Here is a 26,686-nt window from a genome sequence, read left to right on the forward strand (position 1 = left end):
TCCTGAAGACTAGTTTCCGGAGAGAGAAACCACCACCGACTGTAGCCTGCCTGGACTCTCCTGTGCTCTGCTGCTTCCTGCTCCTGTTTAAATTGCTCAGCCCCAGAGTGGGACAAGGCCTGATTGATTACACTCCAGGTGACCCAGTTGTAGGCTCCAGCCAGTTCTTCACACTCCTTCACAAAGTCTCATATCAGTCTTCTAGTTTGCTGAAAATAGTTGTCATGCAAGCTCTCAGCTGTGGGGAACTGTAGAAGGAGACAAATAATGGTGTGTCCCCAAGTGAATAGTCCACTAAGGCCTGGAGAAGAAATACCTATCATACTCACCTAGACAAAGAACATAGGAACTAGTCAAAGTCAAGTCTGGCAAGTTTGTCCCTTTATTCTTTGTTCGAACATTTTACAATTAGGCTCTATGGTGATGGAACAGTTTGGCAGAAATTATAATACTGGAGGGGAAATGGAAAACAATCTGTAGGATTATCGATGAGATTCCTGGACAGAGGAAAAACACACACATGCTGTTTGTATGGTGAATGGGCACAGTTGCTGTTCAGGATTTATTACACATTTTTGTTCTGTGGACATATGAATATTGGCATGTCTGGAATTGTGTGCTGGAACATGGCGTCTCTGGCATCTTGTGCATATGTGCCTAACATCCTGAACAAATTTCCAGAAGTTTGTGGGCCTATACTATATGTCCAGGATTCTGCCACCTTCAGCACTTTGCACTCACGTGTTTAGGGTTGCCACCTTTCTAATTGCTGGTAACTGGACCCCTGAGGCCCCGCCCCTTTCCCGCCTCTTCCCCCCCGCTCCATCTCTTCCTCCCAAGGTCCCACACCTTTCATTTGCTCCTCTCCCACAGTTCCTCACTGGATCATCTCCACCTCAGTGGGCTCCCTCTGCTCCAGGACTGGGACAGGAGTGGCTGCAGCCTGACAAGGAGCTGTCTGCAGGTAGGAGGCAGCCCCAGCCCCATGACCCAGCGCCTCCCCTCTCCCCACAGTAACCGAACTTTTGGTGTCCAGTCAGTACATCTGACTGGACACTGGCAGGCCCCTTTTTGAGCAGATTTTCCAGTTGAAAACTGGGCACCTGGCAACCCTACACTTGTGTTATATCCAGGACTATGTCATTTCCAGTTTTGTGTTGCCTCATGCTGCTACCAGAATGTTTTGAGAGCAATGATGGACAGTCACTGCAGTAAAATTAAAATCCACTTACACAGACTGAAAGAGAAAAAAGTGTGCATATATGAAAAAGTGCATTCTGACTTTTTCAAGGGGTTTTTAATGGAATATTCCATTCTCTCTCTTCACACTTTTTTTTGTAATCCATTTTAACAGAATCTCCAATAAAGCAATTTCTACAAAAGAAGAAAGTGAAAAAATTATCTTAAATTTACCATTGGCTGATCATATGTCCAGCCATTGTGATAGCCAATATCCAATTTCTGATCTGCTTCTGTGTAAACCACTTCCAGATGTTTTGGGAGTGATTGTTGAGCGTTTGGCAAAAGTCAGATGGTAACTCAGACACAATTGTCCCTTCATGCAACCTTAAATTTTGTATTTTAAATTCTTTTTAGATCTTGTCAGTTTTAAATGCTAAAGTAATCAATATAATCCAATAGAGAAATGAAGATAAAATTGATTGAGAGAGTGGGGAGGAGGACATAGGCCTGTTCTGTATTAGTTACATCTTCTGTGTATGTTATACCATTGTCCAATAGCTGTAAAGGAAGTTTCCTGAATGTAGGGAATTAAATCAAAAGGGGCTATTAGGAAAAACAAGGAGAAAATTAAACAATAAGAACTGCCAAACTGGGTCAGAGCAACGGTCCATCTAGCCCAGTATCCTGTCTCTGGCAGCAGCCAGTGCCAGAGTTTCAAGGGGAGCGTACAGAACAGGGCAGTTTTTGAGAGGTTCACCCACAGGCACTGACTTTCCAGTGTGCCAGGGGTGTATGATCCCTGGCTCTGCCCACATGCCCCACCCCAACTCCACTTCTTTCCCCAAGGCCACACCCCTGCCCCACCTCTTTCCACCCCTTCCTGCCCTGCTTCGTTGCACCCCAGCTCCCCCAAGCCTGCCCTGTCCCCGCTCCTCCCTCCTCGCCCCCCAGAGCCTCCTGCATACCGCAAAACTGCTGATCATGGGAGGGAGAGGGAGGCACTGATTGGTGGGGCCCGGCAGTGGGTGGGAGGCACTGTGGGGGGAGCTGATGGGTGCTGAGCACTCACTGGCAGCCCCCCTACCATTTTTCCCCATGGGTGCTCCATCCCCAAAGCACCCACGGAGTCGGCGCCCGTGGATCCACCCGTCTTCCCCTCCCAGCTTCTGTCAGTCAGATGTTTGGGGTTGCATCCCTGGCTATTTTGGCTAATAGCCATTAACGGACCTATCCTCCATGAATTTATCTAGTTATTTTTTTGAATCCAGGTATACTTTTGGCCATCACAACATCCCATGGCATTTGGCATGAGGTTAATTGTACATTGTGTGAAAAAGTACTTCCTCTTGTTTATCTTTAAACCTGCTGCCTATTAATTTCATTGGGTGCTGACTACTAATTTCACCCTGGGTTTTGTATTGTGGGAAAGGGTAAATTACACTTTTCTATGTTCACTTTCTCCACACCATTCATGATTTATAGACCTCTATCATATCCCACCCCTTAATCATCTCTTTTCTAAGCAGAACAGCCCTAATCTTTTTATCCTCTCCTCATATGCGAGCTATTTCATAACCTGGATCTTCTTTGTTGCCCTTCTCTGAACCTTCTCCAGTTCCACTATATCCTTTTTGAGAAGGGGTTACTAAACTGGACACAGTATTCAAGGTGTGGGCACACCAGGCATTTATATAGTGAAGTTATGATATTTTCTGTCATATTTTCTATCCCTTTCTTAATAGTTCCTAACATTCTGTTACCCTTGAAGTTTTCAGAGAACTATCTCAATAACTCCAAGATCTCTTTCTTGATTGGTAACAGCTAATTTAGAACCCATTATTATAGATGTGTATTTGGGATTTTTTTTCTGTTGTACATTACTTTGCCCTTATGAATTTCATCTGCCATTTTATTGTCCAGTTACCCAGTTTTGTGAGATCTATAATTCTTTTCCGTCAGCTTTGGATTTAACTATCTTGAATAATTTTGTATCATCTGCAAACTTCACCACTTCATTATTCTCTCCCTTTTCCAAAGAAATAATGAATATGTTGAACAGCACAGGTCCCAGTACAGATCCTTGGTGCCGGCGGATCCCACTGTTTACTTCTCTCCATTGTGAAAATTGACCATTTATTCCTATCATTTGTTTCCTGTCTTTTTCACCAGATATTGGTCTATGAGAGGGCCTTCCCTGTTATCCCATGACTGCTTAGTTTCCTTAAGAGCCTTTGGTGAGGGACCTTGTCAAAGGCTTTCTGAAAATCTGAGTATACTATACCAACTGGATCACCCTTGTTGATACCCTCAAAGTAGGGTTGCCAACTTTCTAATCACACAAAAATGAACACCCTGACCAGCCCCTCAGCTGAGGTCCCGTCCCTGTCCTGCCCCATCCCGAGGTCCTGCCTCCACTCGCTCCATCCCTGCTCCCTCCATCGCTTGCTGTCCCCAACCCTCACTCACTTTCACCAGGCTAGGGCAGGGGGCTGGAGTGTGGGAGAGGGTGAGGGCTCTGGCTGGGGATTTGGGCTTTGGGGTCAGGCCAGGGATGAGGGGTTTGGAGTGCAGGAGGGGGTATGTATTAGCAAGTTTTATCTGTGTTTATCGGTTAAAACCAAAAATCAGAAAGCCTTTGTATATGCCACTGTTCACGAGCCCCAGAGAGCAAAGCTATTGGTACTGAACCTAAGTCAGGTATTCTGAGGTGGTAATCACTAGTATACAGGGGTCCGTAAGCCAGGACTGGGTCTGAGTGGGAGAACCATGTGAGTCCACCCTGAGAGAGGTGAAAGCTTGGGGCTTGTCACCTGGGCTGGGGGGGCTGGGAGAGGGGCCTGCCCTCAGAGATGGGACAGTGGTGCAGCTCACTCTGTAGCCATGATTGGAGGGGAAGCAACATCACACCCCTCACCCAGAGAGAGATCAGAAAAGAATGCTAAAAATAATGGACGAGTGTGTTGTTTTTCCAATCAGTTAAGGATGAATAGGTTCTGTTCTGTTCTATTAATGTTCTTATACTACATCCATCATCACGGTGTCTGAGCATCTTCTAGAAGTCCACTAACTGATATAACTACCCTCTGTCAGGTATGGTTGATCTTTCTTTTTCTCAGTCTCTCCTCAGGGGAAAAATCATTTGTGGATTTAAAAGACAATATTTTTGAATATTTGATTTTTTTTAAATTAATGTATGACACACCATATGTTTTTATTAGCAAAGACCCAATTAGAATTAAATATTGGTGATGTTTATGGTGGTTCTTACTCCCTGTGGGAGTTCACCTCACAATCTTAGAGCAGGTTTCAGAGTAACAGCCGTGTTAGTCTGTATTCGCAAAAAGAAAAGGAGGACTTGTGGCACCTTAGAGACTAACCAATTTATTTGAGCATAAGCTTTCGTGAGCTGCAGCTCACTTCATCGGATGCATACTGTGGAAAGTATAGAAGATCTTTTTATACACACAAAGCATGAAAAAATGGGTGTTTACACACTACAATGTGTAGGAGAGTGATCACTTTATATAAGCTATTACCAGCAGGAGAGTGGGGTGGGGGGAGAGAAAACCTTTTGTAGTGGTAAACACCCATTTTTTCATGCTTTGTGTGTATAAAAAGATCTTCTATACTTTCCACAGTATGTATCCGATGAAGTGAGCTGTAGCTCACGAAAGCTTATGCTCAAATAAATTGGTTAGTCTCTAAGGTGCCACAAGTAATCTTAGAGCAGCCCCTGAGAAAGCTCTGAGTCCTGCACAAATGAGCTTTACGTTGGCGCCATAAATCTCCACTGTTCCAGAGAAATGGAGTTGCTGACCACAGTCCTCATCCTGGAGACTTTAGGTGATCTTTTCAGTATCCCAAGTTCAGACTGGTAAGTGCCTTGAAGATAAAGACCAAGACCTTGATTCCTTGGAAAAGTTCTAAAATTTCTTAGTGAAGCTCATCAAAGTGTTCAAATATAGTTTCATTCATAAGGTTTGCTTATTGAATTTTCTTACTCATTCCATCTTTCTTGACACAGCTGTAGAATATCTAGTAACCTATGAATTAATTCCTCATGTCAGGCATCATGCATATGCACAAGTCAGCCAGGGTGGTTATGGGATTTTTCTCACTGTTCAAATGTGCAAATCCCCCAGCTCTTCCCAACTTCTGTAACAGGTAAACTTCTAGGAGACCATTTTGTTCTCCTCTAACTGAGCTATTGCCGAATTTATATTCAAAATGTGTAAAAGTAAAAATTTATTCCCAGGCGAAGAATTTAAATCACAAGTCTCTGTCCCAAGCAGATTTTCACAGTTGAATTAAACAGGAATTATAATGGAAATGCCGATAGATGTTTTACTAAAGCAACACCACTCTGAGAATCTCTGCTCGACGTTTTTAAAGATATTGCTGCACTTTCATGGTTTGCTTCTGTTCAGCTTAATTCTTCAAAACAGGCCATGCCTATGCAGCAAAGTAGTTAGTAATTCTAGCGTGGAGCTTCCATGCCTTGGCCATGTTCTCATCAGTGTCAATCTCACCTGTAACTTAAGATTTTTCCATTTTCAAAAGGACTGAAAATAATCACAGTGTTTTAACTCATATGGAAAGCCAGAGAAAATGCACAGATCCCAAATATTTTATATCTCTGTGGCTCCTCTTTCCTCTCCTGCCAACTCTCCTCACCAACTCTTCTGCAGAGAACACACATTTGCTTCAGTCAGATCTTTGGGTGCTAGTTGTCACAGGGCTACTGTACCTGTATTTCCCTGCAATGGTCCAGCAAGGGCACCCACACCTCTCTTGGGTGGAGATGTGCATCTCTCTCCCTTCTGACCGAGGTATTTCCAGGCTGTACAGTTTCCTGCCTTCGCTGCATTATTCCCAGCACAAACAGGTTGCCCAAGGCACATACTTGCTTTCTCTTCAGAGATGGTCAACAGATGTAATTGCTACAGTTTTAAGTACCGCAGAGTTCTTTCTAGTCAAGCTTATTTTATTCTTAAGATAAAAAGCATTACAGAGAAAACTTACTTAAAACAATAAAAGAACCTACACACATGTTAATATGTTTACTAGAGTTAACTGCAACCCTAACATGGATTCCAGCAGGAGTAGTCCTTCAAATCCCCACCCAAGGGAGATTCCTTGTGGCTACCGCTTCACCCTAGCTTCAGATCAGAATAAGTACTCAGTCTGATGGGACCTCAGTATGCCCAGCCCTTTTCAACCCTAACCTAAGAATCGTGGCCCTCTGTGGACCAGCAGTCCTGTCCATTTGCTGGATCAGGAAGAAGGACTTGAGCCGGTTTAAAACCAGGGTATTTATCCAAAAAACCCTTTCTTTGTCTATTGGTCCCTGGAGAATCCAGTTTGAACAAGGATATGTGCACCTTCCAGGGGTTGGCTCCAAAGGGCTGATAACAGAGGAAATATATTAGCATCCCCATTCCTATTAGAGAAGATATGTACAATGCCACAATAACATATCCACAATTGCAGTTTTTATACAATGTACCCCAAAGGTATAAACCCTTATTCAATAAGGTTTAACTTAATTCAGAGACATTGCAGGAAATTGTCAATCTGTCACACTAGGAACCTCTGAAAAACAGGCCACAAATGGCTAGTGCGTGCCTGTCTATATCACAAGCTTCAATCCATTGTTAACATCAGTGAACTAAGGTGGCAATGCTGTACCATGCTACGTAGTAATAATTAGATATTACAGTGATAAACACTATAGAAAATCCTTAGGAAGATAGATATACTTTGATTCCCCATCCCTGTGTTTCAGTCCCCAGGTCATCAGGGTAAGGATCAATGCTGAGATTGTGCACCTATCCTTTGTGGGGGAGGACATGCCTTGTGTTACAATCCTTCCGGATGATTAAGGGTTAATACTGAGGGTTTCCAAAGGAAACCCCACCTAGTCTTTCTCATGCAAAAATTGTAGGCATGACGTGGGTTATTTAAAGTAGGGGGGAAAGACAGAGGCTCCCTAGGAATGACAGGGATGTTGTGGATCGGTTAAGTATTGGAGAAAGATCAGCAAAAAATGTAACAGACGACAAGGGTCTGGTGTGGCCTGAAGCTTTTCTGTCGTCTTATCCAGTCTAAATACTGGGAATATAAGTCATGATTCTTGTTTACTTAATATTTAAAGATAAAAGGCCAAATACTCAGCTAGTGTAAATCAGCATAACTCCATTGGCTCCAGAACATCAAACCCTTTGACTCTTGGGCAGGGGGAGGCTGGACAAAACAGACTAACTGAAAAATGTCAGCTGAAGTGGAACAGAATAATATGGTTTGCAACATTTTTAAGATGTGCACCTTATTTCTTCTTGTCATTTTCCCGCTGGGGAAAAGAATGGTGTTGAAAAGCATGCGGTTCATAGACAGGGAGCAGTATAAAAAAGTGCAGGAAAAAAGAACTTCAGGATATACACATAATACCCAGTTTGCTTCTGAAGCCAAACACCAGAACTTTGAATTTTAAGTAGAACTCGTGGTACTCAGTCCAATCTCTCTCTACATTCATATAAATTCTACAGGTGCTCCCTGTGCTCTTCTTACCTTTCCAGATGCCTCACCACCCGTATAATCATTGGTTTATTATTAATAATGTATATAGTGCTATTAGTTGTATCCAGGGGTTTACAATTGGTTGAATGTGCCACATGTAGAACAGAATCCCTGCTCCAAAGGGCGTGCAGACTAAAGGCACAGGTGGTGCCCAGATATCATGGTGCTGAGGCCGCATCTACACTACGTTTACTGCAGCAGCAAAGCCAGAGCACTGCAGTTGTGCAACTGAAGTGCCAGAGGAGAAGGGTTTTTTCTGTCCAGGTAGGTCATCCATCTCTTCTAGAGGTGGTAGCTTGTGCTGATGGAAGAGGTCTTCCGCTGACCGAATCGTGTCCACAGTGCGGGTCAGGTGAACCCAACTGTGTTGCACAGGGTGCAAAATTTTTCACCCCACTTAGTGATGTTAGCTAGGTCAGTCTAATTTTTAGGTAGAGACCACGCCTGGGTGTTGTATAAGAACCAGACTAGAATAGAGTGGATTCAATAAAATATAGCGCAAAACAAATGAGTGCTATGTAGGTAACCACACACACACACATAGACCGTAGCAGCTATTCCTTCTGACTGGGGAGTCTGACTGACAAGTGTGGCTATCATGAGATATAGATCTCACAGTGCGTTGAGCGACTGCACAGCAACCCCTTTTTCTAACAACCAGTTGTGAACAAAACCTTGGTCTTTCTGGAGCAAGCTTTGTGGCATCTGACAGAATGAGATCTCTGCCAACTGCAAATTTTCTGAACTTAAAACGATGGTTAAATAAATGTATAAATTACAATGGGCTGAAATTCTAATTGCTGTAAAATGCATGTTCTCTGTGCCCTCCTTGTGCTCGGTCTCCTCTCTAATTCTTAAAGCAATAGCGAAGCACATCGTTGGTCCTTCTGACTTCTACCGAGGTTGCCTGTTGGCATATTTAACATCTCTGAACAGGGGACACTTTCTAATGAGTGAACAATCCAGACTCTCTGCCCCTCCCCCTCCTTCCTAGCCTGCCTTTGGTATTCAATATGCATATTAGAGCACAGTGCATGTTATGAAGAAGAATATTATAACTGACTTATCATAGAATCATAGAATATCAGGGTTGGAAGGGACCTCAGGAGGTCATCTAGTCCAACCCCCTGCTCAAAAGCAGGACCAATCGCGAATTAAATCATTGCATCACTTCTCTGTGGTCGGGGAGGGGAAGCAGAAAGGGTTGATTGGAATAGCTGTATCCCAGAGGCAGACTCAGACAGCCTTTGTATCGTGATCTGTGTCAGTAATACCTGTGCAGCAATTTGCACAGACTAATCTGAAAGGGAGAACAAAGCGGAAGAAAAATATCCAAATTATAGTAAGTAAATTATTCAAACAGGATAATTAGTTTTTTCCTCCAAAACATGTAACACAGAACTGGAATTTCCTTTAATAAGCCCTGAATGCAGAGGCCTGGGAGGGTAAAGCAGTAAACCGTAAAGAAAAATACCAAAATCTTGAGGAGATGTTAAAAAGAACCTGTTTTCAGTTTATCCTTTGGAAAATAGCATCAGGCTTTTCCACTTCAGTTCAAGGCTAATGGGCCAAATGAGAGCTGAGTTGTTTTCCCCCTACAGGAAAATTGCCGCCTCGTGCTAGGGAGATGCCCTTCTTGACACACAGCTGAGAGCTGGCATAACTCACTACAGTACAATCTCCCCAAGGGCCTGGGCTGGGGTCTTCGCTGCAGAGCGCAGTAGGAGAATGGTTGTCAAGTGTTGCATCTTCCTGCAATTCTAATGCAACATGAAAGAGAGACACTGAAAGCCCAGGACAGTTGCACCCGCCTTTCTTCATTATTATTTTTTTTTCCTAGAGCTTGCTAATTAAATCATTAAAATTTTATCTTTGCTTAACCATGGATAAAACCATTTGAAATGTTTAATTAGTATGCTGCAAAGAGATTTGTGTGAAGGCAGGAGCATTTGTAGAGTGTGAGTGGCGGCTGGGGGAGGAAAGAGAATATGTGTGAGAGTGCATTTCCTTGCAGCAAAGACCCTCCCTTGAAATAAGCTACAGATGAAACGCTGGACTACATTCATAAGTTTGTACCACCCTAGCATAAGTGGTCTGGCTCCCATTGAAGTCAGGGTATCTGCTCACAAAATACCTATAGCTGATCCCCACGATTTAGGCAGGTATGTAAGATAGACCCTTTGTTCCTTCAGCAGAAGGGTGAGGGAGGCCACAGCTGTTCTTGGAACTTGTACGTACGAGAGACATGTTGGTTAGGAAGGTGGACACTATGAAAGTGTCAAATAAAAAGTAGGTGTGGGGTCCATGCTGGTCACTACATGCTGCACCCAAAAGCCATGTAAAACAGTGTATACAGAGGCTGCAAGTTAAAGCTGCCGCCAGCAGTTTTAACTTGCTCAGATGGTATAGGGTTGTAGGGGAGATGGGTTCTCTCACCCTTCCATGGGACAGGTTCAGGAGGAGCACCTTTGTAAAAGGAGCAAAGGGAACACTGTAGTCTAGACTCTGATATATTATGCAGTAAGCTTGTAGGTCTTGGCACAGTGACACACACACACACTCTCTCTCTGCCTGATATGGAGCAGCAACACAAACCTGGGTCTCCCACATTCCAGGCAAGTGCTCCGATCACTGGGCTAATGACTATTCAGGGGTTTCAGTTTCTTGTTTTGACCAGAAATTCCATCCTCGACCATAAAAATCATCCCATTTTAAATTTTTGTTGAAACCAATATGTTTTCATGAAACTTTTCAGTTTGCACAAAAGGGCAAGTTTTGTCAAAAAAAAATTGACCAGCTGGACCTGGCAGCCACTCTCTACTGACTCATGCTGCCTCTCTGTAATAGTTGTAATTAACACCCATTTTACTGTGGGGGAAAACCATGCAGCCACCTATGACAAGTTGCTTGCATCATGCCCTACCCACCTAGGCCAATGCAAACGCTATGCCTGCATTGTTCCTTTTGCTGCAGCCAATGGATACTTTTCCTGAATGGTATGGGGGAGACCCCTATGGGAATCTCATTAGTGCTGGCTCTTGCTTCTTATTGTCTTAAGAATTGTCATAATAGAAAGGAACTTACGGCAGCTTCAACTAATCCCTCATTACTGGGGCATGCAGTGAAAAGGGTTATTGAACATTACTTTGTGGGGGGATAGGAGGGTTAAACTGAACCCCCCTCCCAAGGTCATGAATATTTGTATGCACCTTTTTTATGCTCTGTAGGGCAATTGGGCTCATGCTGTTTTAGGCCCATGCAACACGGGCAGCTCCTACATATACCCAGTTATTTCCCACTGGGGTCCAAAAAGTCACCCTTGCTTGCAGCCTGTGCTACCATATTGAAGTCACTGGGATTGCACTGGGCAAACAAGATCAGCATTTGGCCTTTGACTAGGCATATCATGTGCTGGGTGGGGAGACCCTCGGGTTACAGACCATGGCAGATGTCCCTTTCCACCGCAAATCCCTCTGCAGATGGACAGCTGCTGTCAGACCAGAGGAGCCAGAGAGCAAGGCACAAATAACAAGAGTCAGCTGGCACCTCTCCCTTGTTAACATTCCAAAGAAGAAAGGAAAGGAAAGGTGTATGTGGTCAGGGGATTTATACGGAGGAAAAGAAATTAGGGTGCTTGGAAGGGAAAGGGGTTATTAAAGGCCAGCCCCTGGTCATCATTCTGTCACTTGTTTATAGTCGCACACACACCCATGAAGTAAGATGTGCCTTTTTTTTTGGTAACTACACCCCTGTTGTTACAGTAAATAAATTGCTTACTGGCTGTTTTGCTAGAGACTGGCTTCCCCCAGGCAGTTCTCGCATGTCAGAAAAGTTGTAAGAACTGTGTGGTAAACAAAAATTTTAAAAAAAGAAGAAGAAAAAGATTTACCCTCTTCCTCCCCCCACTTCCCATAAATACTGTGATTACTAAAATCTCATAAAGACTACAAGAAATCAAAGTGTCTTGTGAAACATAACTGCTGTTATTGTGTTAGGTTACAGATATGCTGTGGTGGGGATGTGCGTTAACAACCCATAATTATATAGTACTCTATTTAGAAATGGCAGTGACAGCTGTTAACCTGTTCTCTTAGTTATAGGATAATGATGGAGGGTAATCCCTTGATTGCAGTTAAATATTCTGAGAATTTGTAACGCTGTCTTCAGTGTTAGCGGGTTCACTGGGAGAAAATTGCAAATGAGAGCTTGCTTGCTTCTTCATGTGTAAAGTTTTATATTCACTTGGCCCAATGGCTTGGCTAGAAGAAGGTTCAAAATGTGAGGGTGAGATTGTTGTTGGTTATGCAGCAAAGGCTTTGCAGACACATGAGGTGGTGGGTAGAGCAATGGCTCTTTCACACAGGGTCTGTGATCAGATTCACACCTTGGAGAGAGTGAGTTGATACGGTATTGCTTTCTGTGGGTTTGATCTTGCAATGTGCTGAATACTTGTCTGTGGTGCTGAGTGGGAGTCGGGAGTACTCAGAACCTTGCAGGACTGAGCCCTAAATGCAAACAATGCAGCAGCAGCAGCAGCAGCAGAGCTGTCTGATTGTTGAGGGAAGTCAGAAATAGTTGCTTGGAATGATGGGAGAGATGAAAATTCTCCAGTCTTTTGGATCAGCCATGTCCAGCACAAGCTGGTTCTCACTTGTTAACAGACAAGGAGGGAGGATAGAAAAGGTGAGCTTCACACCTTACCTAGTGCTGAAGACTGACAATAACTGCACCTCCCCACCAGTAAAGCTTCACAATAATGATGAAGAGAAACAGGATGCCAATGTATCAAAAGCCACTGTTGTCATTGTGCTGAGGATCACTTTTATAAGGGTAGATGAAGGAAGCAGATGTTAAGGGAATTTTCAAGCAAAATCAACCAAGGGCTTTCACAGTCCTTCTCTACCAGTGCACTGCACCACTCACCTGGTGTGACTTCTCCCTCCTAGGATAAGAAGGCCATTCAGCCTCCCTGCATTCAGCATTGTTTTCCCCCCATATTGTTCCATCTTTGTACCCCAGCTCCCATCTGGTGGATCACCTTGTCCTGGGATGAAACAGAAATTAGTTCTTATGTGCATTCGGTCCTGAGTTCCCCTAACCCTGCTTCATCAACTAAATCCTAAACTCTGACCTGGCAGGGATACCTTTTGCTGAAGCAAAAAGGGAATTAGTCCTCCTGGATTTCCCCACATTGGGCCTGGTTCAAAGCCCATTGAAAGTCTTTCTTTGACTTCAGTGGGGCTTTGGAGCATATCTATTGCTGGGTCAATGGACTTGAGGGTAGGCATCCCCTTTTCAAATGCAACCCAGTGAGCACTGAGTCTCCATGTTCATTCAGACCTTCAATTTTGCTGCCAGTATGTCACACAGCCAAATAGTCAGTAACACCAAAGCACTATAGTGGCTTAACCATGCTAGCATATATTTTTTCACTGCTGTCAACTGGATACTTTGCACTGGGCTCTAGAACAGTAAAAAAATATCCTACCTAAATTTAGTGCAGCTGCAGTCTTACCTGGCCCAGTATAGACCCATGGTCCGAGGGCTGAATATTGTGACTTGATATCCCATGCTGCATATGTACAGTTAGCTGATGGTGTGCATATGTGTTGAATGAATTGCTACATTCTATGATCCTGCTATCTCTGGACTTCAGAAGATGGTCATCAGTGTACCCTCTCCCCCACAAACTTTGGGATGGAGGAGTGGCCTACTGGTGTTATCTCCCAAAGATCAGTGCTGCAGCACAACCCGATGACATCCATAATCTTCTTTTACAACTGTTTTATTTTGTTTCACTAGCAAATTCTCTCACTTCTGCTTCCACAGAGACAGAATTTGTTAGCATGGCGTGTGTTTAATTATCTTGCAAACAAACTGCTTGAAAAAAAAATAACTCAGAAAGTAAGATAGGCAGCTGATATTTTCTGCAAGTTCTTCTGGATCCCTTAAAAAATCCTAGTCCCCAAAATAAAACCCCTGAAGGGATTTGAAGTCATTTTAAAAAATAAACAAACAACAAACCCTTTTGCAGTCCCCCTGAGTTTAACTTTCCCCAGGCTTTCTATCATCAGTGTATGTCATTCATATCAAAGTAAGAAGCTCATAATAGAACAGCTAAATATCAGCACAACGCACCTACAGACTCCGGCAGAGTACAGAATAGATTATGAATTGCAGGTTACATTCTATCTTGAGTTATACCCATGCAACCCTATTGAATTTAACTGGGTTGCCTGGAGGTACCTTTAATAATTGCAGAATTTACCCATGCAAATCTTTCACAAAGCTGAGATATTTCCCCTTTGATGACATCAGTTTTCTCTCATCTCCTACAAAAGACCGGGTTATGCCACAAATTGGATTTTTGATCATCAGATGGTATGGTTAACAGCTAGGGTTGTTGAGTCTTTGAAGAAATGCTATATTCTTGATTGTTTTGGGTTGTTGTTTCTTTTGGGAGGAGCATTTGCCAATATCAAGAGAGTTTGTTCTGTGCCTTCATCTCTCTATCTAGTCAATTTTTATGGCAAATAATTAATAAGAATTGCTCCCTAAAAACTGAGCACTGATGTTGGGCTGAGATTTCTTAAAGATGGGTTTTCTGCATACCATTTGTGACCACCTCTGTTCAAGAACTGATGTATATAATTTAAATAAAACAAGGTATGCTTTAAAAAATGCCTCCATGACGCCACTTCTTCTCCAATGGAAAACCAACCTGCATGTCCCCAACATCTGCAACCACTCAGCAGGACAGCTACAGTATTATAACATGATAGCCCCCTCATAGTGTCATAATGTGATTTGGTCTTGCCTGTGTAGATTGGACAAAACCTTGTTGTAACTGTGTGGTGGAACCTTGCTACAGTCCTAGTTTTCATGCAGTTGTCTCACAATTAGCATGATTTGGGGTCCTCTGTACAGATAATACCAAACCACACAATAAATGTGGCCTCACAAAACTGGTGTTTTTGCCCTGTAGATGAATCAGTAATGACTGTCTCCAGTACAATACACACAAAAGCGTCCTTCAACATATAGGCTGTTTTGGGACAAGTAGGGTCAACAGCAGAATAATGTAATGACCTGAACTCCAGTTCTCTTTTTTTCCCCTAACTTGCTGGTAAATTATCTCAAGCACAATGCACATGCTGGGGAAAATGATCTTTGAGTTTATACCAGTGTTTAGGAGTAGATCAGCTGTGATTTAATGCATAAACCTTTTATCTATGGCAACCTAGGTTCATGTCTGGATTAAGTCACAGGATGATGAATTTGCCCTTAGGAAGCATTTTGACATCAGAAACAACATCTGCTGATGTAAATCCACATAGCTTCACTGTTTTGAGTGGAGCTATGTCAGTTTATACCAGTTGGGAATATCTAGCCCTAGGTATTGAGCGTGCCTGGCAGTAATAGCTCAGGAGAGGCCTGAGACTAGAACAGCTAGGGAGTTGCTAGTCAAGAATGAAGTGACAAGAAGAGCTTATTGGGGGCCGTACCAGTGGTTTAGAGGTATTTTAGAAGTTTTAGATCAGGAAACTGAAATAAAGGTTGTTAAAACCCAGGACTTGAGGACTGGGCTGTGACAAGGAGTAGTTGGAGTAGGTTCCATTGGGAAGGCCTGCTGAGCATGTGCTGTCTTTGCAGTTAATTCACAGTTAAATGGGGGGAGAAGAGGAACAAATGGATGTGCTACGAGGGTTGACTCCTAATTCTGGGGCTGTGGGCTAAATCCATGGATCCTTCTGAGGAAAAAAAGTGATTCAATGAGGGAGAATTTTTGTGCCACAAGAAATGCAACATGCTTTGCCCTTTCCATCTATTATTTTCAAATGCATTTTCCAGGTCAGGTGGTTCTTGTCACTTGTCCCACTTCCTGACACCTGGCCTGAGTTGGATTTTCTAAGTTCATTACCCTCAATGTGAGCAACCAAAGGTGGTGTTTCTGGTAAGATGCCTTTCACCTTTCTCTTTCTACAGCTCTTCCCTCCCTCCTATTGTTATATTCTTTTTGCTTTTCCTTTCTTATCTATCTCTATTGACTCTTTCCTTTCAGTATCACCCATTCGTAGATTAAAAGAGGCAGCTGCAGGTCAGAATTAATGCACTGTGGCCAAATGCTGGGCTTGATTCTCCTCCAAGTTACTTCAGCACTGATGTAATTCCATTGACTTCAATTCCTGATTTACACCAACTTCAGTGAGGAGAGAATGCAATGCTGTGACAGGGCCGAGGCAGTGCCTGTCACACAGTACATGTCTCCAGCCAGTGCTATAATTGTGTCTCTGTAATGAGAACTAAAAAGAGTTAAGCAAGTTCACACTTTGGTGGTTATTATTTATTATTGCTATGAGAAGACACTATCCCACTGACAAGCTGTAATTCTCAAATTAACCCCTAGAGATCAGAGAGGCATCACCGCAGGAGCAGCAGCCTCAACAGGCTCCCCCGATCTGAAACAGTATTCTGTCTAGATGGCTTTGTTTCTTCTACTAGAAATGATGTTTGAACTGCGTGGGAGAGAGGGAGGAGGGGATGAGTGATATTGACACCAATAGCATGAAAGTATACATCATCATCCTACAATTGCAAATCGTATTCCACTGATCTAAAACTGGATTATTCAGTAACAAGGTTCTTTGCCTTCAAGATCTTTGGAGCATGATGAGACAGACGCAGGAAGGTCGAGCAACATCTTGCAGTTGACAGCAGAAAGCCTGGCCCAGTCCTCTACCTTGGCAAATATGTGATGTTTGAATTGTTCACCTGTTTTAGTAACGTATGTTTACCATGAATTGGAACCATCTCTGTGAAATTACTTTTCCTTCCCCACGTTTGAAATACAGGAGCTGACTGCAAACACTCTGCTTTGTGTTGGCCAACTTACTGAGCCTGATAAGGGAATCAATCTCAGTCTCTCAAGCACAATTCCATCTATATGCAAGTTTCCCAACAAGTGAAAATCTAGTTTAAGTAGAATTTTGTTTACGCCTTTTGCAAAGTGCATAGATATCTGCAGGTCTTGTGTTGATTTCATTTGTTCAGTCCCTGCTCAGGATGGGGATTTTGGTGGTGAATTATTTATGATTATAGGAAACAGGAGGGGAAGTGGTGAGAAGAATTTCCATGCAAACCTCATGCAGTTTTCAACAGATTTCACTAAAAATATTTTTTCTTTTCCCTGCAAATTTCATTTATGTTCTATCACTGGAGGAAACCATTATTGATTTATTTTAAAATATTTATGCAGAATTACAGTGGAAAGTTACACACATGCTGTCATAAATGTAAAGGGAAGGGTAAACCCCTTTAAAATCCCTCCTGGCCAGAGGAAAAAATCCTCTCACCTGTAAAGGGTTAAGAAGCTAAACCTCGCTGGCACCTGACCAAAATGACCAATGAGGAGACAAGATACTTTCAAAAGCTGGGAGGAGGGAGAGAAACAAAGGGTCTGTGTCTGTTGGTAGGCTGCTTTGCCGGGGATAGAACAGGAATGGAGTCTTAGAACTTTTAGTAAGTAATCTAGCTAGGTATGCGTTAGATTATGATTTCTTTAAATGGCTGAGAAAAGAACTGTGCTGAATAGAATAACTATTTCTGTCTGTGTGTCTTTTTTGTAACTTAAGGTTTTGCCTAGAGGGATTCTCTATGTTTTGAATCTAATTACCCTGTAAGGTACCTACCATCCTGATTTTACAGGGGTGATTCCTTTACTCCTATTAACTTCTATTTCTATTAAAAGTCTTCTTATAAGAAAACTGAACGCTTTTTCATTGTTCTCAGATCCAAGGGTTTGGGTCTGTGGTCACCTATGCAAATTGGTGAGGATTTTTACCAAACCTTTCCCAGGAAGGTGGGGTGCAAGGGTTGGGAGGATTTTGGGGGGAAAGACGTGTCCAAACTACGTTTCCCAGTAAACCCAGTTAGAGTTTGGTGGTGGCAGTGGTTATTCCAAGGACAAAGGATAAAATTAATTTGTACCTTGGGCAAGCTTTAACCTAAGCTGGTAAAAGTAAGCTTAGGAGGTTTTCATGCAGGTCCCCACATCTGTACCCTAGAGTTCAGAGTGGGGAAGGAACCTTGACACATAAATTAAGGGAGAGCTGTATGTTCGGGAAGTTTATTTCCAAATAAAAAGTTGGAAAGGTTGTGTCTGCAAACATCAACGGACTCATGCTCTGCTAATTACGGACACCTGCAGTGGAAATTAGTCTCCACTAAGAGCATTTGGTTCAATTCCTGCTGTAATTAGAGGTATAACGAATGCATCTTCCACTTGTTAGCAAAATATACCAGTGACACAATACAAGGCAGGTTGAGTATAATACTTAGATAAACTGCAGCCATTTAAAGGCTTAGTGTACATGACTGTAGCACCAGCACTGACTGGTAATAAGGTAGGGACAACACATATGCGTATACCATGTTGTTTTTTTTAAACTGCATCTCTTTAGAAATGCCACTAGCCTGGACTCTTCAATCCCTTTGGGGAATTTTCTGCCTTTTAGGTTATGTCTGTAGGGCAGTCTGATTGCAGCATATGTAGAGATATCCAAGCTCAGGTACATCGATAGCAGTGAAGATGTGGCAGAACGGGATTCCGTGCAGGATGTACAAGCCCACCTAGGACTCTGGGTACTACATAGCATAACACTTACTCAGGTAGCTAGCCCGCACTGAAACCCATGCTACCATAGCTTCACAGCTAACTTGAGTGTGTCTACATGTGCTGAGTCTGTCTACGTATGCTGCAATTACATGCTCCATTTATGGTGGAGACATACCCTTATTTATCTTTTGACAGGGCTGGGTTTACAATTTGTGAGGCCCCAAGCTACCGCTTGGCAACCCTTGTTGGAAGTGATTATTTGGCTTGGCAGGGGACCTTGCATCCCCTGGGTGCTATTGTTGGAGACGGGATAGTGTGAATCAGTGCAAAACCTCCGGAGTGTGAATGTGGTGAAATGGGGAAAGCAAACACAAAGCCAAAGTGTCAACAAATGCTCAGCTGAGTTCCCTCTGTCTAAGGCCAGCCCTGTCATCCGGCTCTGGTTCTGGACCAGCTCATTCTTTCCTTATTCCTTTGGTCCCGTCAGTTAGTGCAGCCTGCAGCATGGTTTGAATCACATGTGTCAGCTCCATCTTCATGGCAAAGATCAATAGCCAGCAGAATAAGGGGATTAAGTCTTCATTAGCTTACATCCTTACATCTCTAGTTCTGTTAGTGTGGCATTGTCCTTGTGCTTAAAGACTTTGTAGGAGAGATCCTGTGCTGGAGACCACACTGGAGTCCCATCCTCTGTAAAGGAGTGAAAGATACATGGCCTAAATTCTTCCCTATTGTGGCTGCTTTTTGCTGTGATCATGGCAAAGTATCGCCCTAAACCCAGCAAAGCTGTCCCTGAGATTATCACTCCAATGCAAGGTAGATCCTCTAGTGGTAGAAAGCTAGCAGTGTCCCCTATATCCCTTGCTGCCTATGTAGGGGATGGAGTAGTCTTAGGGCTGTTCTAATTTATAGTGGGGGACTGGTCTGGTGCACAGCTGGATCAGTATAAAGAGAATGTGAATGTGGCATAAAATCACCTTTGCATCCCCTGCTCTATGCATTCCTCAGCCACACCTGAGGACCTGGCCTATGTGGCTCCAGTTTGGAATATCAGTACAGAAGGACATAAAACATTAGCCAGTAATGAGTTAACAGGCATCCTTAAGCAAATAAAAGAGCCTGGATCATATCTCATTAGGTGTTCACAGAATTAATTTAGTTTGGTTTTGCATCTCTTTCAAATGCTGCATTAAGTAAGATCATCTGTCTCCTTCCAAGCAAAGTGAAACCTCTTATAATTGTCAGTTTCTTCCCCACAAAAGAACTTCACAATAAGCAGAAGAGGGTCACTAGACCTGGAATTAAATGCACACATTGGAATGCATGGAATTTAGAATGTTCATCCTACTTCACTATAAATGAAGTTCCATTCTATTGGAGGTCACTACCATGTGTGGGAATGCTTAAGCATGCAGCGTTACTGTGTTTGTGTCAGTTATATAAGCCTAATGCTCACCATAGAACTTTTTGTTCCTAAAATACCACAATTATTGTATTAAATTAGATGGAATAAATGAGCCAAAGGTGTTAACATAACCCAGTCACTGTGCACCATTAAACAATGTTAAGCAAGGTTCAGGCTTTAGTATACAGAGACCTCAGCCGGCTTAGTACCATGACAAACACATCATTAAAAATCCTTTTAACTTTTTATTGAAGGTGAAGAAAAGAAGTAAAAACAGTTAAAAAATTTGAGTAAGTATTAAATATGGCTTTCATTTTAACAACATCCCTTTCCCCTTAGCTGGAGAGAGTTTTTAAAAGGAAAAGCCTCTTGTTTGACAGTTTTTTAGATGGCATCAGAGATGATAATAACTGTCATTTTGGGGAAAAGAGAAGAAGTTAGCGGATATGTGCTGAAGCTGTTGAAGTCCGATCCGATTTCATCCCAGCTGGTGTTTGGGATTCAGTTGGAACCAGAATAGGTAGTGATATTATCTGGGTTCCTCTCTCTGGATGGGTCTGGTCAGGACATCCCTTAGGACCAAAATGACAAAGGCATAGGATCCCAGCAGATGGTGGGGGTGTAGCAGCCATGATAGTGAAGCTTGCTTCAGTAGCTTTCATCTATTCTTCTTATTTTTCCCTCCCAAAGTCTTTCTTTAAGGGCCTAAAAAGAAAATGAGGGGTGGAATAGCCCATCCTTTTATTACTTTGTCCACCAATTAGGCCTCGTTTCTTACATGCCAATTTTGGTTCACTGATTTCTGGACCTACATTTTCTTGTTTACCAGGCATGATCTTCACACAGTCCTTGAGTTATATTAGTAGGTCTTTTTGTTTACATTAATTCAGTTTTTCTGTCACCTTTTCCTACCTTTTCTTATCAATATTTGTTGTTATAGGCTATTGTCAAATCTTATGAACTTTAACATACTTTTTACAGTTGAGCTCATAATTAGAATAAATTTGTAGGCTCAGTTATCACAATGGTATCCTAGAGATATTACTGAAGTGTGGCAACTCCATAAAACAGATATAATTGCTCTGTTACTGTTGTTAACGCTAGCCAAAAAAAGCAATTCTGATGGCATGCACTAACTCGGCAGGACCCAAAGATTGAATGGCTCAACCTGAACTTGATAATGAAGCAAGTCTCAGCAAGAGCAACATGGAATTCAGAGCTGTTTGAAAGGAAATGGGAAACAACTATCAATTATTTCAAAATAAATAACAGACTTAAAATTACTATCTGGTTTTGTATTCATTTGCTATTATTGTGAAGGTATAGGGCCGCTTTTGCTTCATTTAGATATGTTGTTGGAAACAAAGGGAAAGTATTATGTACATGTATATTTTGTAATATTTGAAATAAATATAGTTTTGAGGGAACTTCTTGCCATCAAATTCCATATAGTGGGATGTATTGTTTGTGATAAAACCCCACGTAATCCCACCCAAACATCTCTATTTTCTAAATCTTCCATTGAACCTGTTTCCCAAAGTGTAACCAGGTACCCAAATGATAGTAAACTGGCATTGATCCAAAGGTATCTTAATTTGCAGAGTATATGCAAATTCTGCTACCTCCTTTGTATTTCAGTGTTTGGCTACTAAGTACGTAAGCAAATGTAAGTCATTTATTTAACATGTAGCTCTTCCACCACATTTGTAATACCTGCTTTTGTAAATTATTATAAAGTAGTTTGTGATCTGCAGTATGAAAGATGTTACATAAACAGATACAATTTATTTTATCAGTCTTGTAATGCTTTTCAATACTCAATCAGTTTAAAGAACCCTGTTTGTTTGACGGCTAAGTGCATTAACGTATGCTACTGTGGTATTTCTTTTGTAATGTAATTATAATTTTCTCATGTAGTTTCTGTGAATTATATCACAGTTGTTAATGTTATCCATGGCTCCAGTATGAATGGATGGATGTATTTTCAGTATGCCTTTCAAGGCACAAACCTACCTTGAAAACAGGGCTGCATTGCTAAATAGATTATATCAGCTAAATTGATCCTGCCCTGTGCAAATATCTTAATAAATAAAATAAATAACTGAGATTAATTTAGCAGGGCTGAGCATGTCACTGCCACTCAGCACAAATGCATATGAAATTACAGTCATTTGGCAGTCAAACTGTAACTAAACAAAGGCAAGTTGAGTATCAAAGTTTTCAGCAGTTTGTAACCACTCTAATTAATTCTTCTATGGCTTTAACCTCATTATCATACTCAAAATGCTTGTTTATCAAACAGTTTTAAGGAGCCACTGTGGAATTATTCCCCTGCAGACCTTCAGAATTACTAATGACATGCCAGGCATTTGGATAAATCCTTTACAAAAATGCAAAGAAAATCCCAAAACAATGTGGCTGGTTTCTCTCCAGGTTTTATTTGCTATGCAAGTCTCGTAAATATGTACTTGACTCTAAGGCCATTAGGTGGCGCTTTAGAGCTGTTGGTTTGGCAGGTATGGTGTGCCATGAAATAACTTGTGGAACCAAGATGAAAATTGGTGAATCATCTACCTTTTAATTTACACGGAAAAAAGTAGGGAGACTTTTTAAATGAAACAAAGCGATGTTTAAACGTGAGGCCTTGTAGATATTTTGTAGTGTGCAAAGCAATGACTGTACCTTTCTTCCAGCTCTTACGGCATGATCAAAATCGTGTCTCTAGTAATTCTAACTTCTGTCTGTCTGACTCTTTATTTCTATGGGCCCCATCCCCACGGTATCTGAGTACCTAGCATGGTGGAGGTTTTTTGTGTGTGTGGGGGGGGATGTTATTTTAAACTGTTTGTTTAATCTAATTTAATGCTAAGTTTAAAAAAAAGTTTTGCATTTAGTTCTGAATGTGGTGAGGTCCATGGTCGTTCTCATTTCTGGTGGCAATGAGTTCCAGAGTGTAGATCCAGCTTCTGTGAAAAGTCTGCCTCCTGTTCTTACAACCTTTCATATGTTTGGTGACAGTTTCATTGTTCTAGTGGAATGTAGCTGTCATGAGAGGTCATAATTACAGAGGCCATAATTGACTATTAGGACAGAGATCTTAACTTGCACTCTGCAGTAAATAGAGAGACAGCACAGAGAGCAGAGTACTGGGGAGATGTGTTAATGGTGACCTATGTGCTGAGTAGCTGGGCTGCTATGGTTTGTACTAGTTGGACTTTACTCAGGGTGGGTGTCTTCATTCCTAAATAGAACAAGTTGCAGACATGAGACTTACAAAATAGAAATGTGTTGAACACTGTGGCCAGTTGGATGGGGCTCAGTTTTCTAGCCAGCCACAGATGGAAGTGGGTGTGTTTTGTTGCAGTGGCTATTAGGACACCCATTAACATTGAGAAGCCTGAAGCAAATCCCAAGGCTGTGAAATTATTTAACATTCTGAGGGAAGGTGTCCTCAATAGTGGGGTATATCAAAGAGGAGGCAAGTTCATCAGCTTGTTTTTCTTCATACCAGCATCCCCCCAGTCTTGCCGATGTTCAGCTATCTTTTTCTGTATGTCTGTACTATAACTAGCATAATGGGTGCCCAACTCAGATGAGAGATGTAATACAAATAATATAATAATACAGAACTCAGTCTTACCTTGTTTGCACAACTGTGAGTCTGAGCTTCATCTGCATCTGTAGAGGGAAACTTGCATTAACACTGCTCCTGCACGTGCCTAGAGCTCTTCTCTTGAGATGTTGCACCAACTGAAATTCCTTTTGGATATGAATATACACCTGTATTCCTACTTATCTGAGTTCTGATGTGGAAATTATATGCTGTGCTTGTGTGGACATCAGAATATTTATTGATATTTAAAATTTCATGTTCTGTGTATGGATGTTTGTGCATGAGGACAAACGACAAGTGTTGCAGATACTTAAATTAGGTGTAGTAGAAGATTTAGCATGAATGCTGCATTCTCTCTTACAATTCTCTTGGAGATGAGAATCATAGTCTCCAGAGAAAACTTGGTGGGAAATGGAAATAAATTATAAACATATAAATAACTTTGCAGTGCTTTTCACTGGTAAAGGCTGGTTTTTAATTTATGATCAGGTTACAGCTTCTAATTTAAAGCTCTTAAAACATTTAGAAGGAATTCTTTGAAATATTAAAATACTTTATAAAAATCAATCTGGAAAGTGATAGTTTTCCTAATTCGCATTTATAGTCTCTCTAATGCTTGTGCTCTCAGTGGAACCACATGGTGTCTGACTTCTCAGCCTTATCCATCTGCCGTATGAACAACATGAGAAAGGGCTACAGGATTAACTAAGGGAGGGATCAATAAGCACAAAAGAGCTGTCATTGGATTTCAAAAATTTCCATCTAACTGGCTCCCTCTCCTCTTTCCTTACTGCTGTGAGCCTCTGCAACAGACAGTGAAGCACATCACTGAAATGTATCATAAACTCAGGGAGGAAATTACCTGATCTCACAGAACTATGTCACATACAATCCTATTGTGGAATTTAGATTTCTTAGGATTAACCAGGGCTGAAATTACATAGGTCCTGCAGGTTAGTACCTTGGTGCATTGACAGAACAGCTTGAGAGGCTACGGTTAGAATAGCAGGGGAACTACAAAGATCTGAAGGCTACTGACCGAGTGGAGGAGAAGAGGAAGCAAGACTGGGTGTGAAGTATGAGGGGTACTCCAGAACAGGGTGGAGGCTCATTGACTGAGCTGGTGTGCTGGGACTGGAAAAGTGAGCTGCTGCTTGAGGGATATTGGCAGAATTGATGGTGCTGGCGATAAGGCAGGTACTGCTCATCAGGATTAAGATGTGCTAGCAAAGCTCATGAAAACGTAAACAACTTGTCTAAAAAATAAAACATAAGCTGGACTCAACTGTGAAAGACCTTGAAGGTTTTGGTGGTGAAAGAGAGACTTTGGCCTTTCACACTCTGTGAGAAGGGGAAAATATTAGCTAATTTGTATGCAAATCGAGAATGATCCCATTCTTATCTATTACTTGGCGTCCTCTCAGACTATGTCCCTTTTATTCCAGTTCACATAGCTAATATTTACACCGCCTGTGATGACAACTGGAGGGATGTTTTTCTTAAGTATTGTCAGGCATCCTCTCACGCTTTGTGTAAAAGCTTCTGTAACCTTCCCCATCTTAGCTTTGAATCTTTCCCTCTGGGCCTAACTCTCTCTGTACAAGTGGCCCCCCAGTTAAGCCTCATTAGAATTGGGCTCAGCAGACCACATGTGACAAAAGTGTCACGTGTTATAGCGATAGAAGAGGAGCAGCTTTCTAGGGAGTAGTGCTCTTGTAAAGGAAGTGCTGACTAGTGGGACAAAGGGAGCACTGTGGAGAATAGGCACCGCAGGAAGTACTGCCAGGAAGACCCAGAATGACTACCCTGCGGCCCTCTGATTGGCCCAGTGCCCATATTTAACCCCGGGGGTTGCCCCCGGAAGTTGTCTGGGCAACCATACAGACCTTGACCTGTTACTATGCTGGACTTTGCCTCATCTCTGGACTCTGACACCAGCCCGACTTTGACCCCAATTCCTGCCTCTTGATTCAAACTTGGTACTATTTCTGGTCTCTGACCCTGGCTCTTGTTTATGGAATCAGGTCTTACAATTCCCTCTAACTCTGGCCCGGTGACTTTTGTCCCTGGTAGGCAGACCTCCACCCAGCTGCAGCTGCTAAGTAAGACTGCCTATGCCCCAGTCCCTTTCACTCTGTCTTCCTATTGTTTGATCTTTCCCGACACACACAAATGCAGCCGTTCCTTTTCTTCCTATTCTTCTATGCCCTCATGCTAGAATACTGCACATGCTCTTCTCAAAGGTATTGTATTTCCTTGAGCATCACTCATTAAAGAATAGTATATAAAGAAAATGATTAAAGATGTCAAAGCAAACCTGCATGTGGTGGGGACAGGGAATTTAGAGAGAGTATACATATTTTTTCCTAGGCCCTTTTGTTGGAAGGTGATTTCCTTTTTTGGTTCTGCCTTTGGTGCATATTAGTCCTTTTTAGGTTTTTACTCTGAATTTGATGTGAAGGCTATAAAGGTGAAATATGCAAAAATGACCAGTCCAGGTCCATCAATAGTGACTGAAAAGGCCTTCAGCGTGGCTTCATGGGGTGGACTAGTTGTTGCTTTTTCTGTAAGGGCTGGAGGTGGGGGAGGGAAGGAAGAAGACTGAGACAAAGATAAAGATGGTGGTCACTGGCTTAGCACTTCCGACATGCTGCTTGAGAGGTGATAACAGCTTTTGGTATGGAATTAAGTGTGTGTCTATATATAGGACAAGTGATAAAGAAATTCTGATCTTATATAGATACAGCTTGGCCTCTGGTTTTTCATTGATTCTTGTGGAGTTAATGGTTTGCTGGAATTTATTCTTAGGCTGGTGGTTCTGTATGAGGGATATAGTATGTTTTGCCTCCCCCAATTACAATCCAGATCTGCTAGAGATATGGCTTTGTAATAAAGGCCTGACACAGAGGAATGCTGGCAACAGATTGCTCTTTATTTCCTGGCCCCAGTCACCTGACATGGGCCAGGGGTAATAGTTTATTGCCTCGTGTCACATGGCCAGGTCACTATCCACTGACTCCAGTGGCTATTGTTACAGGCTTAACAATACTTATTTTTGTAAGCATCCATCACTTAGCTGCAGCAAATAAAAAAGCAATGGTTATAAGGAGGTATACATAGGCATTTTTATTGTGTATCCTGACCATCATTCCCATGAGTTAGTTTATAAACAGCTACACCTGTATCAAGTGGAGTTCCCCAGGGGTCTGTTCTGGGTCTGGTTTTGTTCAACATCTTAATTAATGATCTGGACGATAGGATAGATTGCACCCTCAGCAAGTTCGCGAATGACACT

General features: G+C 42.2%; 1 protein-coding gene across 1 annotated transcript in view; it reads left to right on the forward strand.

Moving 5' to 3' along the window:
- Positions 1-881: 881 nt before the first annotated feature.
- CARD11 (caspase recruitment domain family member 11) overlaps positions 882-26,686 on the forward strand; it is a 135,589-nt gene continuing 109,784 nt past the window's right edge. The window contains exon 1 of the mRNA XM_073361963.1: positions 882-964. The gene's annotated coding sequence lies outside the window, so the exon portion shown is untranslated. The remainder of the gene's footprint in view (positions 965-26,686) is intronic.

Source organism: Lepidochelys kempii, chromosome 10 (genome assembly GCF_965140265.1).
Source record: "Lepidochelys kempii isolate rLepKem1 chromosome 10, rLepKem1.hap2, whole genome shotgun sequence".
NCBI lineage: Eukaryota > Metazoa > Chordata > Testudines > Cheloniidae > Lepidochelys > Lepidochelys kempii.